At 45.3% G+C, this 12,389-nt stretch overlaps 1 long non-coding RNA gene across 2 annotated transcripts in view; it reads right to left on the bottom strand.

The window, feature by feature from the left end:
* Positions 1-12,389, bottom strand: part of LOC122173552 (uncharacterized) — a 62,950-nt gene that overhangs the window by 23,768 nt on the left and 26,793 nt on the right. The window contains exons 2-3 of one of the 2 annotated variants that reach the window (XR_010600057.1): positions 7,812-7,952; positions 4,809-5,596 (exon numbers count right to left, since the gene is read on the bottom strand). This is a non-coding gene — a long non-coding RNA (uncharacterized LOC122173552). Of the gene's footprint in view, positions 1-4,808; positions 5,597-7,811; positions 7,953-12,389 lie in introns of those variants that run through there. The other variant, XR_010600058.1, reaches the window with a different exon arrangement.

A 12,389-nucleotide genomic window follows, 5' to 3' on the forward strand; every position in this document is an offset into this window, starting at 1 on the left:
AGCAGAAAAAATCCTGTAGTGAACAATAATGGAATAACTTGCCCACAAGGCCATTTTTTTCCTAACTTTCAATAATTATTGGTTGGTGTATGGCCTGCGCTAGAGCACTATGGTTTACATCCCTTTTAAAACAGTTTTTAATCCTACCTAATGAAACTGTGGATGTCCTCATTATTCATACAGATGTATAAGCCTGAAGTTTAGAACTGAAAACAAATACTTAATAGAGTGCATAGTTAACCTGTGGAACTCTCTGCCACAAGATATCACTGAGTCTAAGACATTAGTAGGATTAAAAAAGATCCAGACATTTATGACCTGGCATGTGAGCTTGGGCAAATCACTTCATCTTTCTATAACTCACTTTCTAAATGGGGATAATGACACTTACCCTCCTCTGTAAAAAGCAACAAAGAGTCCTGTGGCACCTTAAAGACTAACAGATGTATTGGAGCATAAGCTTTCGTGGGTGAATGCCCACTTCGTCAGACGCATGCAATGAAAATTTCCAGAGGCAGGTATAAATATGCAGGCAAGAATCAGTCTGGAGATAACGAGGTTTACCCTCCCCGATTGAACTAACCTCATTATCTCCAGACTGATTCTTGCCTGCATATTTATACCTGCCTCTGGAAATTTTCATTACATGCGTCTGACGAAGTGGGCATTCACCCACGAAAGCTTATGCTCCAATACATCTGTTAGTCTTTAAGGTGCCACAGGACTCTTTGTTGCTTTTTACAGATCCAGACTAACGCGGCTACCCCTCTCCTCCTCTGTAAAGTGTTTTGAAATCTAAACATAGAAAGCACAATATATGACTTACACATTATTCTCAGCTCAAGCACGGGAGTGTATTCTAAGGGTAACAGGAAAGGAAACTACAGGATGTCTCCAGTCCTAACTGGGGAAATAGGAAGGTGGTCTTTCTTCTCTTACCACTTTCCTTGAATGTTGTGACAGGAATATTTCAGATCTTCACTATCATCAGATGGCTCACTTTGTCCAGCACGACTGCCTCTCAAATACCAGCTAAGGAAATAGAACTGACTTCTCCTTCAATTGACTCCTTAGTTTGTTCCAGCATCAGGCAGAAAACTTGATTTACTAATGTGCTGTCTTGGGTTTCAATGATCAGCACACATTATTGTGCAAAACTTAAAAGCAGTAACTTAGCACTGGAATGTCAAACAGCGAACAAACCTACCCCTTTACTCAGGTGAGGTTTGTCATGTTCTTCTGTACCTGATATGGACTGGCTATAGAGCACCAGATGTGGTCATCATAAGATCCTTTAATGCTCTGCCAGGCATGGCTAAGGTTCATTTAAATAAGTTATTTTACACACAGTGATATATAATGGCTGAACAATCTGATACAGCTTATTACATCTCCCCCTTAAAGTTCTACATTCCTACCACTATCAATATTTACACTATCACACTGTCTTTAAAGTTAAGTACAGATCAGTCTGTTATGTGTCTCTGAATTGTACTGGTTTTCTAGTTACATGACTCCAATTCATAACAACTTGGTCATCTGGCTGTCCATTAGTTGCAACTAGGGTGACCAGATGTCCCGATTTTATAGAGAGAGTCCCGAAATTTGGGGCTTTTTCTTATAGCACCTATTGCCCCCCACCCCAGTCCCGATTTTTCACACTTGCTATCTGGTCACCCTTATTGCAACAATTGGCTATGGTTGGTTTGGAATCCCCAAGTTGTCATCTTCTTGTTCTCCATCTGACATCTGTAGAGAGTTTGATACATTGATTGTACTGAGGAAGAAACTGTAGATGTTGATGCTTTCTGTTGAAATCTCCACTATTAGTCTCAATCACAAATGAGCTTGGTGATGAATTCTTTTTTACGGGGGCTGGAGTTGTCCACCCTTTTTCTCCATCCAATTTGACATGAACAGGGTTGCCAGGTTCTAGATCTGGCAGTTTTCTGAGAGATATTTGTTGTAAAAGTGTTCCTGAGCTCTTTTAGCTGTTCCGTCCAATTTGGCTCTCTCTTCATGTCTGGCCACTTTGGAAATAGGCTCTTTTCCAAAGTAGGAACAGTAGTTCTGAATTCTTCCCATAAGGAGCTGTGCTCGACTATATCCATTAGCTACTATTGGTGTTGATCTGTAACTCAGAAGAGCAAGGACTGGATCTTCCTCCTGTAGGATTTTCTTGGTTGCCTAAACAGCTATCTCAGCCAGCTTGTGGATAATGTGGGCTTATTGTTTGGATGACTTAAATTCTGCTGCAGTGAATTGTGGTTCATTGCTCAGCTCTAATTGTTCTGAAATACTGAAGTGAGCAAAAGTGCACTTCAGTTTCTCGTTTACTCTGAGACATTATATCTTTCAAGTACATTATTTATATATACCTGGAAAAACAGTTCATGAACACCAGGTAATGATGTCTTCTGAATTCACATAAATCTGCAACTAGTCTCTTCCAAGATTTGTATGATAGAGTGTTGTTCTTAAAGGTTCTTTGCATTATGTTGGTCTGTTAGTTCTGCAATTTCCACATGCAGATACTTTATTCTTTATGTCTTTACTGATGCCCAGCCACCACACTGACTGGTTGGCTCATTTGCAGCATTTAGTTAATCCGCTATGTCCTTCATGGATGATTTCTCCTTTCATTTTGTTTGGAATTATGATGCAATTGCCTTTAATCATGAGTCTATTTGGCTTACTAAATTGTCCATGCACTGCAAAAAAGTCTCTTGTCCCTTCCTTAGTGACCTTTAGATACTTGGGCCAGACGCCCAAAGGGCGTGATAAATGTTGTCAGTTTAGCACTTTGTTTGGCTACAGGAATTTGGCAGAATCTGCTTGAGGGATGTAGCTTGGAGAATACTTTAGCTCCTTTCACTTTGGGAAGGAAGTCATCCAGTTTTGGGAGGATATATTTTTCTCTCACAACTGTTTCATTAAGTCTCTTAAGAGATACACAAATTAATATTTTCCCATTATTCTTTGTAATTGGTACCATTGGGGCACACCATGCTGTTGGCTCAGATTTTCTCAAATATGACAATCTCTTTTATTCTCTTCAACTCAATTTTCCATTCTATGGAATAATGGGATAGGAATCCTGGGAGGTGTGTATACACTATATAGATCAGCATTTGTACTGAATCTCCTTTCAGAAGTCCAAATATCACCAAATGTTCCAAGTTTCTCACTAGGCCCATGACAACTGCCACGCAGTGGCTGAGAAGGCTGTTGGTCTGTGGTCCTTTGATCACAAAGACAAAAGCTATGCATTCAGAGTGTAAGCTGTTTCTGTGGTGAACTGGCCCATGCAGTTCAGAATACCTCCAGGGCTAATTAGAGCTGTGTCAAGTGACCTCAGCTCTGGGAGGGGTTGAAGGTGATTGTAAAGTCCCTTCTGAGATGACTGTGATGTCTGTTGGGATATCCTATGTCTTCAGACACGACCAATGGACACACACAGGAACACACAGAGACTGGAGTCTTTGGTTACGGCTCAGTTTATTGTAGCAGAAGCTCAACTACACCCTGCAGAAGCATAGCTGTACCACACGTTCACCTCCCCCACATCATACAGGTTCTGCCCGTGGTTACCTACATTTCCCCTATGTCAATATACTTGAAACTAGTCTCTGGAAGAGGCTGTGCTGAGTGGGCATGGTCTGTAAACATAGCACTGTCCCTTATGACTCGTGCAGCTACCACCAAATCTTCCACCTTTGACACCAATTAATTGGGGACTAGCTGAGGCACAGTAGTGTAGTTTAAACACTGAAGATTGAGTATGGCCTAATGAGACTTGTAGTAGGGCTAGGGTGACCAGACGTCCCGATTTTATCGGGACAGTCCCGATATTTCCTTCTTTGTCCCGCGTCCCGACCGATGTTCGGTCGGGACACTGGACAAAAAAGCAATTTTGCCCTCCGCTCCGGCGCTCACACACCCCCCACCCCGACTCCGCCCCCTCCTTCCCCCATTGGATCTCTCCATGGAGGGAGGAGGTTAGGAGGAGGGTCGGGCAACTACCAGGAGTGTGGGAGGGGAAGGGAAAGTTGCCGCGGCTGCCGGGGGCTAGCTGGGCATGGCCCGGGCTGCGTGCAGGCAGCAGCCGGGGCTGGCTCTGGCCCAGGTGGGCAGCGTGGGCCGCCGGAGACACGCGGCGAAGAGGGGCTGCGGGGGCGAGACTTGTCCCAGGCAGGGAGGCCGGCGGACAGGGGCGAGGGGCCAGCCGGGGTCCCCATAAACTTCCCCGCCGCTGCCAGGGAGCCCCGCGCCTCTCTTGCTCGGCTGCGCTCCAGTGGCTCGCCCCGCCGGGAAGGAGCCGCTGGAGCGCAGCCGAGCGGGAGAGGTGCGGGGCTCCCTGCCGGCGGCGGGACGCGCCGCATGTGCCCATGGCGGGCTGGGGGGCGGGAGGCTCTGCGGGGCTGGGAAAAGCCCTGGCTCCTGCCGTTGCCCAGCCTGGAGCCCCGGGGAGCCCCTCAAGAGACCGGCCGCTGCTGTGGCTCGGCTGTGCCAGCCCTGGCCCCCTGCACGCCCGCGCCGCGCTGCCCCCGGGGTCCCCGGCTTACATGCACTGCCGCTGCCCCGCGGCCAGCCCCGGACTTCACAGTGCTTCTTATCGGTGTCCCCCCCAGCCCCTTCTGCATCGGGGCCAGCTTTCGCCCTGGGGTGGGCAGCCTGCTAATGCCCCCCGCCCCTGCGAAACTGCTTTTTTTTTTTGCTCCGCCGCCATTTTTTTTTTGCTCCGCCCCCCCTCCGCCCCTCCCCGCGTCCCGATATTTCATCCCTGTGATCTGGTCACCCTAAGTAGGGCTGTAGCAGGGCTGAAGAGAGAAATTCACTAGAGGCTCAGGTGAGCCATCTGTAGGCTGGAGTTTTATTGCCAAGGTTTTGGTTTAAACCCAAACTGACACCAATTTGGCAAAAATCTCTAGCTCTATTTCTTCCATACAGTGTAAAAAGTAGTAAGCTCAAAAATATAGAAAGAAGTAAAGTAGTTTCTGTTTTTCCCCAGAACTCTCGGTCTTGGTTTTAGCCAGCACAACCTTTGTATTTGTCTCTCTCCTGAAAGCAACACACTCTTCTCTGAAGAGATTGAGGCTAAAGTCAGGCCTACACTTGGAAGGCTTTGTTGGTATAGCTATACAGGTATACTATACCGGCAAAGCACTCCTAGTGTGGACACAGCTTATACAGGCAAAACTGCATTTTTGCTGGCACAGCTTATTCCATCCTCATAAAGTGATATAAGTTAGTACATTAGGAGCTTTTGTCGGCACAGCTATCTCCATCATGAATTATACCTCATCACACCCTTGACCAACATAGCTATGTCTACCAAAGTCTGTAATACAGACCTGGCCTAAATAGGCTGAGATCCACCTAATTTACCTCTGGCTGGAAGTAGACTCTGCTTGGCCTCTCCAACCAGGCTGGACATTAACTCCTGAAATTCCATTCTATTGTCTGACCCAACAGAGCCTTTTCGTAGGGCCAGAAGCCTCAGAGTCCTTACTGGGGGCACCCAAAGATGTCTTTTCTATCACTGTGCTTTGAAGGGGTACTGTAGAGTTTAATTCATGTTCGTCAAGTAGTGATTCTGGGGTGAAAAAGCATCACACAACCATCATTAATAGGAAACAGGTTTAGAATTCTGTACAGAAATGTAATTTTGAGGGGCAATAAAAACAAACATAAGCTTTAGCAATCCCCACTAAATCCAGGACTCTATTTTTCCCCAAACCCATCTTCCATGCTTATTAAAACAAATCCCATTACTTTCTTAAGTACCAATAAGACATGACAGGCAATGTATTTCTGGGGGATTATTGCACTTCTTGTATAGTTGAAAGCCTTTGGCTTTGCCTTACTGTTTACCGAAGGCATGCAATAATCCCCCCACAATGCATTGCCTGTCATGTTTTATTGCTTAATTAAGTGAACAGGGTGAGCTCATTAGCACTATAATTAAAATCCATTACCTGTTGTTCAACTTTAGTAATAAATCTTTTAGTATATTATTCTGATTTCAGTATCCCAACTCTCTGCTTTTCAGATGTTAACTCTTAAGGTTGTAGGTCAACAACAACATATTATAGAACATATAACTGTAAACCTTAGTGCTATTACACAGCCCATAGTCACTATTCAGAGCCCACCAGTGTGGTATCTGAAAAAATATCTGTGTCCTTACTTATATGTAAAAGAGCCATGACACCATACTGGTGATTTCTGATCCATCATGGCCTGACAGCATCTTGGTGACTGGCATGTCTCTAGGCCAATCAGAAAGATGATTGATATTGATATAGCATTAGATATTGCTAACACCACACTTTATGGTAACCCTAAAGCTGCAATTTGAACTGAGGAAACTCACTGCTCAAGAATGAGGAATGATCATGTGCAAGGAAAAAAACCAACAAAACCCCAAACTTTAAAAAATGTTCATGGATGAATTATTGACCAGATACATATAATAGGGTTACCATATTTCAACAATCAAAAAAGAGGACGGGAGGAGCCCCGCCCTAGCCCCGCCCCCGTCCTGTCCTAGCCCCGCCCCCATCCTGTCCTAGCCCCGCCCCTGCCCCTTCCACTCCCTCCCACTTCCTGCCCCCTCAGAACCCCCAACCCTCCCCCCCACTCCTTGTCCCCTGACTGCCCCCCAGGACTCCACCCCCTCCCTAAGCCTCCCTGCCTCTTGTCCCCTGACTGCCCCCTCCTGAGACCTTCCCCACATCCTAACTGGCCCCCTAGGACCCTACCCCCTACCTGTCCCCTGACTGCCCCAACCCTTATCCACACCCCCACCCCCTGACAGCCCCCCCCAGAACTCCTGACCCATCTAAACCCCTCTGCTCCCTGTCCCCTGACTGCCCCCTCCTGGGACCCCTGCTCCTAACTGCCCTCCAGAACCCCACCCCCTACCTAAGCCTCCCTGTTCCTTATCCCCTAACTGCCCCTTCCTAAGACCCCTCTCCCTAACTGCCCCCCAGGACCCTACCTCCTACCTGTACCCTGACTGCCCAAAACCTTATCCGCCCCCCCAGAAAGCCCCCCCCGAACTCCCGACCCCCCCCTCCACTCCTTGTCCCCTGACTGCCCCCTCCTGGGACCCCTGCTCCTAACTGCCCTCCAGAACCCCACCCCCTACCTAAGCCTCCCTGTTCCTTGTCCCCTAACTGCCCCCTCCTGAGACCCCCCCACCTGTACCCTGACTGCCCAAAACCTTACACCCCCAACCCCCAGACAGCCCCCCCCGAACTCCTGACCCATCCAACCCTCCCCCCTGCTCCCTGTCTCTTGACTACCCCCCCCCACCCCAGAACCTCCCTGCCGCTTCTCTGGCCCCCGGCCCCCTTACTGTGCTGCAGAGCAGCGCGCTTGGCAGCGGGGGAGGGGAGCAGGGTCGGAGCTCCAGACGGCCGGAGGCCGAGGCGATCTGTGAATGCAGGGAGGGAGGGGGAGGGAGGGAGAGGAGGGGAGTGGTGTCAAGTTTCAGGAGAGAGGAGGGGGGAAGTGCAGGAAGGGCTCTGGCTCTGGCTGTCGGAGCCCCGGCTGCTCTGTAAGCCGCGCGCACGCTCTGTTTGGGGGGGGGAGGAGGGGAAGTCCGGACATTGACAAATTCCCCCCGGACGCTATTTTTAACTCGAAAAAGCCGGACATGTCCGGGGGAATCCGGACGAATGGTAACCCTAACATATAACTAAAATAAGCATGAACAGTGTCAAGAGCTGTTGAGGCTCCTAGATGAGAAAATCTTAGCATAGATCCTAACAACTTTGACACAAAGCTTCCCTCCTTTAGCTCACCTGTTGGTTCTGCTGTCTAAAGCCATGAAGTACCCAGATGTTGTCTGCAGTGGTGATTGTATCACACCTACTGCAAGATCATTTGAAGGGCAGAGGACTCTGCTAACAAGCTGAAGGTCTTGGCTGGTGAGTACAGTGGCTCTAGGGAAGAGAGAAAATGTTCAATGTCTCAGTGCAGTTTACACATATTATTTAAAACCAAAAGACTTCTATTTAAAATTCAGCATAAGGGATAACACAACAGCATGAAAAGGCAGAAGTTCTAATTAATTAGCCATCATTACTCTGTTAGCTAGATGATAGTGTTATCTGCATCTTATTTTTGTTTAAGTACTATATACTCCTATTACCAGGGACCATAACATATTAACCTTTTCACTACTGTAGAGCATCCATTTGAGTAGGCGGCACAAAATGTCTATTAAAATTAATCAATGCCTTTCCTGAATGTACTGGAGCAGCATAAAAGCTGTTATAGAACATTCAACTTTGCGCAAAATCTTTCTTGGGCACTATTCTTTCTGATGGTCTATATTTTACTCCTATTTTATTTGCAAAATAATAACCCTCCCCATAATTGAAAGGGTTTTTAACAAGTTATTTACATTTTAATGAAATAGGATTATTGATTACATATTCGTTAATTAACTTTGCAAATATTACATGGAACAATGATACACAAGCACAAGGACCTAGAATATACAACCTGGGAAAGCACAAGAGGCATCATGGAAAAAAATAATTAAGGAAGGATTTGAAAGAGGAGAAGGGAGGATATTAGTGCACAGGGTATAATAGCAAGGCAGAACGTGAATAAATGCATACTAGGGAAAAATTAAGTGTTGATGGGAGGTCAGCTAGATCAGTGGTTTTAATTTTTTTTTTTTCTGGTGACCCAGTTGAAGAAAATTGTTGATGCCCGTGACCCAATGGAGCTGGGGATGAAGGGTTTGGAGTGTGGGAGGGGGCTCAGTGCTGGGGCAGAGGGTTGGGGTGCAGCAGTGAGGGCTGCAGGGTGGGGCCAGGAATGAGGGGTTCAGGGTGTGGGGGAGATCTGGGCTAGGGCAGGGGGTTGGGGTGCAGGAGGGAGTCAGGGCTCTGGGCTGGACGGGGGTGCAGACTCTGGGGTGGGTCCAGGGATTAGGGTTTTGGGGTGCAGGAGGGGGCTCCATATTTGGGGGGGCTTAAGGCTGGGGCAGGGGGTTGGGGTGACTTAGGAAGGGATCAGCTACATGGGAAGGAAGGTGGACAGGACAATGAGGAGAGGGGAGAAAGGGCAGGAGTAGAGTGAAACTGAGGTGAAGAGACTGTAGTTGAGTCCCCATTGTGTTACTAGTGCGAGCTTCAGCGGCACTTGAGCAACAACCCACCCACCCCCTTCCCCAATGGGCCAATCAACTCTAATTTAAAGCCACAATTACCTCAAGCTAGAGGGGGGCTGGAACCCCAAGCTCCGAGTAGGGCTGAAGCACAGAGGTGAAAGTGGGCTGGTACAGCGTACCGGTAAGAAGTGGCCGCTAGTACGGGCCCATACACAGTTGACGTTAAAGTGCTGCTGCGGCAGTACTTTAAGGATCCTCCTTGCCCAAGGCAGGGGGGCAAAAGAGGCAGCTGCCCCGGGGCCCAGCGATTTAAAAGGTCCCGGGGCACCCGGCTGCCGTTGCTACCGCAACCTTCCACCTGAGCACCTGCCCCTTCTGTCCAAGTCCCTGCCCCTTCTGGGGCCCCGGAGCCAGGCCCCCGTACCGGTAAGACTTTTAAGTTACTTTCACCCCTGACCAAGCCCTGAGAGGGACCGAAGCCCAGAGCTCTGGAACCCCAACCAAGGCTGAATCCCAAAGCCCCAGCCTATATTTGAAAATACAGAAAACCTCCAAAAATATTTCAATAAATGGTATTAAATTATTGTTTAAGAGTGCGATTAAAACTGCGATTAATCATGATTAATTTTTAAAATCTCGTGATTAATTTTTTAAATTTCTTGACCGCGCTACTTTGAACTAATGAGTTCAAATCTTGTGGCAGTTATATTTCTGGTAAAATTTATATAAACTTATTTTAGAGTCATTAAATTCTTACCAGTGTTCTCAAGCATAATAAAACAAAAATCTGATCTAAAATGTTTCATATGTAAATAGAAACAATCCAAGTTAGAAAAATAACAGTTCAGTCATAAAGATGGCAGCTACAAAAAAGCCACGTGAAAAAGGTTAGCTACTTAATTGGTCAAGTCAGACAATTCAGAACTGCCATGTGTCAGCTTAATGCTTGGGAAGCTTATGTGCATAACTTCTAATTTTGTTTGAAGTTAGTAACTTTTATAAATATTTCATGCAGTAATGGAAGGATTAATCCCAAACTTTATATCTTTGCATAGTTTCATATAGTTTATATATATTTAGCCATAGGTGACTCAAAGAAACACTAATTTCAGACTGTCCTTATCTCTGTTCCAAATCTGTTCAATTTCACTTTGTACACCAATGTCTTGATTACATTATTTCAGTTAATTACAACATTATTTACACTGACAATCTTTGTATCACATGTCAACAAGATGCTTAGAGTACACAAAGAATCTACTATAAAATGCTAGTTTTAGGTCCTGAGCAACACAAACTCAAAGAATGTGCTTGGAAAACTGCTAAGATATGACAGAAATACAAAAAATGGAATTTTATATTTTTGTCCACTGGATTTTATCATGTTAGAACATAAGAATGGCCGTACTGGGTCAGACCAAAGGTCCATCTAGTCCAGTATCCTGTCTTCCGAAAGTGGCCAATGCCAGGTGCCCCAGAGGGAATGAACAGAACAGGTCATCATCAAGTGATCCATCCCGTCGCCCATTCTCAGCTTCTGGCAAACAGAGGCTAGGGACACCATCCCTGCCCATCCTAGCTAATAGCCATTGATGGACCTATCCTCCATGAACTTATCTAGTTCTTTTTTGAACCCTGTTATAGTCTTGGCCTTCACAACATCCTCTGGCAAGGAGTTCCACAGGTTGACTGTGCGTTGTGTGAAAAAATACTTCCTCTTATTTGTTTTAAACCTGCTGCCCCCTAGTTCTTGTGTTATGAGACGGAGAAAATAACACTTCCTTATTTACTTTCTCCACACCAATCAAGATTTTATAGACCTCTATCATATCCCCCGTTAGTCGTCTATTTCCCAAGCTGAAAAGTCCCGATTTTATTAATCTCTCCTCATACAGTAGCCGTTCCATACCCCTAATCATAATGTTGACAGAATTTCTGGAAAAGAATAAATCTAATTAATCACTTAATTTAATTATCTATAATTAAATCAATCAGTTAATACCAATTACTCCCTGTAGAGTGGAGGACAGCAATTGACATAACATAGAACACTCTCAGTCTTGGGCCTTAGCTGTTAGCTGGCATTGCAAGGTATTTACATGCCAGATATGCTAAACATTTGTATGCCCCTTCATGCTTCGGACACCATTCCAGAGGACATGTTTCCATGCTGATGACGCTCTTTAAAAAATAATATGTTAATTACATTTGTGACTGAACTCCTTGGGGGAGACTTGTATGTCCCCTGCTCTATTTTACCTGCATTCTGCCATATATTTCATGCTATAGCAGTCTTGGATGATGACCCAGCACGTTATTCGTTTTAAGAACACTTTCACTGCAGATTTCACAAAAAGCAAAGAAGGTACAAATGTGATATTTCTAAAGAAAGCTACAGCACTCGACCCAAGGTTTAAGAATTTGGAGTCCCTTGCAAAATCTGAGAGGGACGAAGTGTGGAGCATACTTTCAGAAGTCTTAAAAGAGCAACACTCTGATGTGGAAACTACAGAACCCGAATCACCAAAAAAGAAAAATCAACCTTCTGCTGGTGGCATCTGACTCAGATAATAAAAAGGAACACGTGTCAGTCCACACCACTTTGGATTGTTATCGAGCAGAACCCATCATCAGAATGGACGCATGTCCCCTGGAATGGTGGTTGAAGAATGAAGGGGCAACCGAATGTTTAGCATATCTGGCATGTAAATACCTTGCAATGCCGGCTACAAAAGTGCTATGCAAATGCTTGTTCACACTTTCTGGTGACGTAACCAAGAAGCGGGCAGCATTATCTCCTGCAAATGTAACTAAACTTGTTTGTCTGAGCGATTGGCTGAATAAGAAGTAGGACTGAGTGGACTTGCAGGCTCTAAAATTTTACATTGTTTTATTTTTGAATGCCGTTTTTTGTACATAATTCTACATTTGTAAGTTCAACTTTCATGATGAAGAGATTGTACTACAGTACTGGTATTAGATGAATTGAAAAATACTATTTGTTTTTTTTTTTACTATTTAAATACCTGTAATAAAAAAAAATATAAAGTGAGCACTGTACACTTTGTATTCTGTGTTGTAATTGAAATTAATATATTTGAATACGTAGAAAACACCCAAAATATTAAAATAAATGATATTCTATTATTGTTTAACAGCACAATTAATCGCACAATTAATTTTTTTAATCGCTTGACAGCCCTTGTATTTTTGTTCTGTTCATATTTAGGGTCTCTGATCTGTATCCTACTCAGCA

This window comes from Chrysemys picta, chromosome 3 (genome assembly GCF_011386835.1).
Source record: "Chrysemys picta bellii isolate R12L10 chromosome 3, ASM1138683v2, whole genome shotgun sequence".
Lineage (NCBI taxonomy): Eukaryota > Metazoa > Chordata > Testudines > Emydidae > Chrysemys > Chrysemys picta.